The 7,521-nt window shown below is 39.9% G+C and overlaps 1 pseudogene; it reads left to right on the top strand.

The window, feature by feature from the left end:
* Positions 1-2,278: 2,278 nt before the first annotated feature.
* Positions 2,279-3,730, top strand: LOC122467101 (annotated as a pseudogene).
* Positions 3,731-7,521: the final 3,791 nt, after the last annotated feature.

Raw genomic sequence — 7,521 nt, 5'->3', positions numbered from 1 at the left:
TTAACATATCCAACAGAGAAATTATCAGAAATATCTTTTAAAAATGCAGCTTTCAAAAAATGTATTTTAATGCAGCCAGTTCATTAAAAATCATTCCATACATATCAGTGATCCCAAGTGTGAACTGCTTATGTTCTAACACATTTGATAATTGCAATTTATAAACAGAAATGAGTTTTCATAGTGCCTGAATAAAATCATAGTCACTTATCAAGGCGAGCTAATAACCCTTGTTTAATTGATAATATCACTAAAATATTGTGTATATACAATGAACAACCAGAGCGAATATTATGACTTCAAACAAATAATGCTTCCATATTGAATTTTAATGACATACTACTTTTGATAGACGTAGATTACCAGATACGAAGTTACAACAAAATTAGCAACATTTTCAAAGTGATCTTGTTAGCCATTTCTCAAATTTGAATAATTTTAAAATTCCTTTTAAAGAAAAATGACTTTGAGCTATTGTTATAATAACATTTAACCTGTATGGGTATAAATAATGTATACATGACAAGGTTCTTATACATCTTATACATCTATTTAAAAAAACTATAATACAAGTAAAATTAAAGCATTAGAAGGGATTTTTTTCCTCTCACTATTTAAACATGGCAAGCACTTTTGAGTTGAGATGTTAACAACATACCCACTTTGCAGAGATTTAATGATACATGTTTCCCTTTTCTAGCTCTGCAAATCTTTGCTTGATCAGCACAAATTAATATTCACTTAATGGGAAGGAATAATTCATATAGAAAATCTATACCACTTCTTTTCTGATCATAGCAATAATGATTAGAATACCATGGCACTGCTATGTAGCACCAAAGAATCATTGGCATACCTCAGAGATATTGTGGATTTAGTTCCAGAGCACTGCAATAAAGCAAATGTTGAAATAAAGCAAGTCAAAGGGATTTTTGGTTTTCCAGGGCATACAGAAGTTATATGCACACTATACTATAGTCTATTAAGTGTGCAACAGCATTATGTCAAAAAAACCATTGTACGTATCTTAATTAAAAAATACTTTATTTCTATAAAATGCTAATAACCATCATCTGAGCTTTCAGTGAGTCATAGTCACTGATCACAGATCACCATAACAAATATAATAATACTTAAAAAGTTCGAAATACTATGAGAATTACCAAACACGGAGACAGGAAGTAAGCAAATGCTGTTGGAAAAAATGGCACCAACAGACTTGCTCTAGGCAGGGTTGCCACAAACCTTCAATTTGTAAAAAATGCAGGATCTGGGAAGCGCAATGAAGCAAAGAACAATAAAATGAGGTATGCCAGTATACATGCAAATGAACACCTATTTGAATAACACCTATCAGTTCAGAGTAAAGAAGCTGTCACCTGTGACATTTGTCTTTTTAAGTTTTGTGATGGAGAACACAGAATTAAAAAATTAGTGTAGAAATCTTTGTGGAAGATTTCTATTGTAGAAAGAATACATTTTGGTGCCTCTCGGGTTTACCACACTCTAGCCTAACCTTGCTGGAATCTTGAATGTCTATGATTTTTAAATAACTTTAGTGTGATAAAATGTATATACGACTCCTCTATTCGAGGAGCACACGTCCATCAGTTTTGAGAGATGTATATGCTGAGAACCCACCACCACAAGATACAAATGCTGTTTCTATCAACTACAGAAGTGTGCTTCTGTCCCTCTGCAGTCCGTGTGCTGGCTAGCTACTGTGATATTCTATCACTACGCATCGGTTTGCATTTCAGAGTTTTTATTGGATATGTACTATTTTGTGTCTGATTTCCTTCACTAAGAATAATGACTGAGTTTCATCTATCTTGTGGGCATTATCGGTTCATTCCTTTCTCTTTGCTGTAGAGTTTGAATCTCTGTGATTTTATCTCTGCTGTATATCCTTAAACATTTTTAAATTATTGTTTATTTAATGTTTATTTTTGAGAGAGAGAGGTAGAGTATGAGTGGGGGAAAGGTAGACAGAGAGGGAGACACAGAATCTGAAGCAGGCTCCAGGCTCCCAGCTGTCAGCACAGAGCCCTACACAGGGCTCAAACCCACAAACCCGTGAGATCATGACCTGAGCTGAAGTCAGGCACCCAACCGACTGAGCCACCCAGGCGCCACTAAAACTTTCTTTAAATGTTTATTTATTTTTGGGAGAGACAAAGTGTGAGCGGGGGAGGGACAGTGAGAAGGAGACACAGAATCTGAAGCAGGTTCCAGGGGAAAGAAAGGTTGTAAAAAGCAGATAAAGAGGGGCAGCCTGATGTCAGAGGCGGATACTCCCCCTTGCAAGCTTTTGGCTTCTGAAGTCTTGCTTGCTGCTTGTATAAGCCTGCAGCCAGGAACCAGAAGCTTGACTGTACTAGCCCCGCCCAAGCAGGAAGCACATATGTATAAAAGGCCAGTAAAACCTAAGCTAGGTGCTCAGCCTTTGGAGATGACTCCGCTGGACAGGCACCAGTGCGAAATAAACAGTCTTTTCGGTTTGCCTGAGTGCGTGTTGCCTGTCCCTTCCAGGGAGCCGAGTATTTGCTGTAACATGAGGGTCTGAGCTGTCAGTGCAGAGCCTGATGTGGGCTGAACTCACAAACCTGGAGGTCATGACCTGAGCCAAAGTTGGACCCGTTTAACCCTTTGCTGTAGATCTAATAACAGTAGAGCTTGCGAATCTCTACGTTTGGCGAGTGGTTCACTGGCAGATGACCTAGAGACACGTGCTTCTGAAGTTGTGAAAAAGGAACAATAAGGAGTTCAACCGGTAGCGGATTCCGGGCCCCACCGTCACACCCACGCAGGAGGTGCCGCAACCAGCAGCCTGACTCTGTCCCCGCCCCGCCAGGAGAGCGGCAAGGCCAAGACCAGCAGCTGCCCACCGCCTGCACCCTCAGCGTTGCGGACATCAAGGGCGGCAACTCGACAGGTAGGAGTGCAGGGAGCTGCAGCCCGGTGGCCTCACATCGGTAGTGTTTGTCCCCAGGGAACAAAGAGGTCAACACAAGGAAGGTTTTAAGAACACAAAAATGGTTCAGTCTAAGAAACGGATATGGTTTCATCAACAGGAATGACACCAAGGAAGATGTAATTGTACATTACAACCCCGGAAGGATTGTGGCAGGGTAGGTGACCAGGGCTGGTGGAGTTTGATGTTGAGGGAGAAAAGGGTGTGGAGGCAGCAAATGTGGCAGGCCCTGGCGGAGCTCCAGGGCAAAGCAGTAAATATGCAGCCGACCGTGACCTTGAGAGATGCCCTCGACGTGACAGGGGTCCTCCATGCAATTCCCAGCAAAATTACCCAAATAGCGAGAATAGGGCAAAGAAGGAGGGATCAGAGCATGTTCCAGAAGACCAGGCCCCACAGCGCCGCCTTCCGGCAGGCCACCGTTCCCACCTGCCTGCTTGCAGAGACCCACTGGGAGTCAGCCACAGCCTTCTGACCCTCCAGCACAGGGAGAGGTAATGAAGGGAGCGGACAACCAGAATGCAGGAGAACAAGGTAGGCCAGTGAGACAGTATATTGGGGGTACAGAGCACAGTTCCGGAGGGATTCTCGGAGCCAACCACAGGCTAGGGAGAATCAATGCAGAAGATATGGAAAATCAAGGAGATGAGACCCAATGTCAAGTAGCCACCTCAACATAGGTATTATGGCTACTTCAATCCCCTACACAGATGCCGGGAAAACCCTAAGGCACAAGCTGAGGAAGAGACCAGCTGAGAATTCATCAATCAGCTCCCAGGCTGAGCAGGGTGGGGCTGAGTAAATGCCAGCTTACCAACTCTACCATCGTCTGATTTAGTCACCCAACATGAAGAAATTAATATGAAATTCCAGCAAGAAGAAATGAACAAAAGATTGGAGCAGATGATCTTAAGTGCTTGCCTTTTGCTCATGGACCAGATAAACAGGATTATCTGCATTATCTATGTAGCAAGGGGCTTTTATAATTTTTACCTAAAGACGCCCCTTTTTGGTAATAAACATGTTTGTTTGTTTTTGTCTTGTTTTGCTTCTTTAAGCCTGGTTTTTCTCAATAGGCCTTTTCAAGGTTTTTAGGGGCACCTGGGTGGCTCAGTCGGTTAAGTGTCCGACTTCGGCTCAGGTCATGATCTCACGGCTTGTGAGTTCGAGCCCCGTGTCGGGCTCTATGCTGTCAGCTCAGAGACTGGAGCCTGCTTCTGTTTCTGTGTCTCCTTCTCTCTCTGCCCCTCCCCCACTTGTGCTCTGTCTCTCTCTGTGGCTCCAAAATAAAGAAATGTAAAAAGAAAAAATTTTTTAAGGTTTTTAAATTGTTTCACATTTGGTCAACTTGAGATTTTTAAGAAGATCATTTTTAATTTGTAATCAAAGTTTACAACTTGATTTTTTCAAAAAAAGTCAACACACACGCCAAGCACCTATTAATGAAGGTTTAAACAATTGTCAAGAAGAAAAACAAAAGGACCAGTACCTGCTGTGTTAACAGAGAGGGGTCTACAGAAACCTGTCATTTTAATCTTGCTGAGTCATTAGCTAGCAGGGAAGATTATTCCTTTCTCAATACTGTCCTTGAGAAAGCCCTTTCCTCCTGTTACTGACAGCTTTCTTACTCAGAATTCAGACAGGATCAATTGAGGAAGAAAAAATAAGCTCTCACCAGAAATATTTTTCTCTTTATTACTGATCAGTTAAGGCCTCTAATAACAAAATTACTCCCAGAGGAAGACATACACATCTATTTCAAATTGGAGGTTAAAACTTTAATCTCATTGGGGCACCTGAGTGGCTCAGTCGGTTGAGTGACCAACTTCCACTCCGGTCATGATCTCACAGTTCATGAGTTCGAGCCCCGCGTCAGGCTCTGTGCTGACAGCTCAGAGCCTGGTGCCTGCTTTGGATTCTGTGTCTCATTCTCTCTCTGCCCCTCTCCCACTTGTGCTCTGTCTCTCTGCTCTCAAAAATAAATAAAAATGTAAAAAAAAACCAACAAAACAACCCTTTAATCTCATCATATACGTAGTTCTTACATTGCATGGTAGTGCAGTTATGTATAAATGACTGTGAAGCCTGAACCTGTGTATTATTAATAATTGATAAGAAACATGTTGATTGTTCCATGATCTTTAAAGTTTTTATCAAGGCATTCAAAGCCCTCTTACTGTCTATTATAAATGTATCAAAGGATGAAAAACAGTAAAATTAATATTTATTTAGTACACTGCAATTTGTAATACTAGAACCACTGAGAAATTAAAATATTTTATTTCTTTTGTAAAAAACTTACCGAGGGACATTTGAATGGTGCTTACCTTACTGTTCTTGTTGTATAATTTATATGAAGCAGAGACCTTTTCTATGCCTTAGCAAACTATCATACTTCTTTCTAAATTTAGATTACCTTCCAACATTTTAGTTTTTGTGCTTTCAATGTCTGAAATATCTTTGAGAGTTCCTTTAACGTGTTATATTTTACTGGCATCCCTTACTCTGGGACCTGCTACTGGGTTATGAACTAACAGGTGAGCAGTGACTGCTCATGGGCAGACTTTGAAACAAATGAGAGGACTGGTCGTCGATCATGATGCACTTCTGTTATTTATGCAGTGATTTGTGGGTCAATGAACTAGTAGTATCACTGGTAGTTTATGCAATTATTCACAGTTAATAAACTGTAATTAAAATTTGAACTGTGTTTCTGGGGGGTGGTGTTATTTAACTAAGTCGCCATAACTGAAACTCATGCACGCTGGAACTGTTCAAAACAGCCTCTGTGTGTGTCTGTGTGTGAATCTGTGCATTAAAATTTTCCTATAATGATAGTCAAAACTAGGACTTGGATTCTCTCTGCGTTTGGTAAACAATTCAGTTTTGGATAGTTTTCTCATTTAAAATATATATCCACTCTATATCAAGGTAAATAAATGTTGATCAAGTTGAGTTAACTTGCATTTTTCTACTTCAAGATCAAATAAGTGCTCTTCAATATATTCTCGGTATATATGATATTTGAGAGAATATAAAATTGAGGTTGTCCTATATAGATTGAAGTAAACACTCCTTAACTGCAGTTTAATAAAATAAGCAACATATTGGAACACAGAACAGAACACTTACTTTGCAATTAATTTAATTCACAGCCAGGCTTGTAGCCATGCTTCTGCAGTGCAGTTTTTGTTTCCCCACCTGGGAATAGTCACAGAAAAATTGTGACGCCTTAGGTTCCATGAAATCAGTGAAGAGGTGAGTGCTGGCATGTAGAGAGTGGTCAAAAAACAACCACATTTGCTTTTTAAAAAATATTGGTTGAACTCAAATTTTCAGTTCAGTATAAATCTATTTTTCTCCTCATTTTTGCAAAAAGAGTAATTTAAATCATCGTATTTTTTATTATTTACCAGGTATGGAACCATAGACATGAAATGATCTAATAAGCAATTTCCACTAATTGGGGGTTTTTAAACATTTATATAGATGAAAGAATTTTCCAAAATAATCCCTCGCTTTGTTTCTTACTGTATCAGATGGGAACATGGAAGTCATACTAATTGAATTTAATCCCACAATTCTTCATTTGACAAGAATAACAAAGAGGTTAATAAATATCCAAAACTTCCATCTTGAGTGGAAATAATCTCTAAATTCCCTACAAATAAAAATGCCCTCTTTGGGTAGACAGTTTTAAGAAAGCATTTTCTTCTCTCCTCTCCTCTCCTCTCCTCTCCTCTCCTCTCCTCTCCTCTCCTTCCCTCTCCCCTTCTCTCCTTCCTTCTTCTCCACACCCCTCCCTTCTCTTCTCCTCTCCTCCCTTCTTCCTTCCCTCCTTCCTTCCTTCCCTCCTTCCTTCCTTCCTTCCTTCCTTCCTTCCTTCCTTCCTTCCTTCCTCCCTTCAAAACACAGAACTCTGTAAAACTTGAGGGTGATGAATGGGTAAAGCAGAAAACCCCAGGGCAAAACAGGAACTCATACTTCTGACTGAGTGTTCATATGAAAGTTTCTACTTTTAATTCTATATCTGAGTCTATCTGGAGGTCTCATCTTCATGCCAGGTTTATACCACTTTGTTATGAGAGTTTATACTTGATGGTCCTCAAGGGCAGAAAAATGGAGGAACTCACTAAAAACCATGACAAATCTCTTTCCAAAATTTAGAAATTATATATTCTACCAATTTCGGACCCTCTAGGGAGCAAAAATCCATGATGAAATGTTTTGAATGAAAAATTCTACTTCTGTAATTAGAAGGCAACAAACATTAAACCTTACCTTTTTAAAAAAAAATGTTTAATTTATTTTTGAGAGAGAGGGAGACAGAGGATCAGAAGGGGGCTATGCGCTGACAGGGTGACAACAGCAAGCCCGATGTGGGGCTTGAACTCATGAACCACAAGATCATGACCTGAACCAAAGTCAGATGCTCAACCCACTGAGCCACCCCTGTACCCCAAGCCTTACCTTTTAAAATTATAATCAGTTCTAACTTCACTGCATACGAGGTTGCAAAAGTCTTTATGAAATTGACTTCCAATTCT

Source organism: Prionailurus bengalensis, chromosome A3, assembly GCF_016509475.1.
Source record: "Prionailurus bengalensis isolate Pbe53 chromosome A3, Fcat_Pben_1.1_paternal_pri, whole genome shotgun sequence".
NCBI classification, from domain to species: Eukaryota; Metazoa; Chordata; class Mammalia; order Carnivora; family Felidae; genus Prionailurus; species Prionailurus bengalensis.
This window is presented reverse-complemented; position numbering and strand designations above follow the sequence as displayed.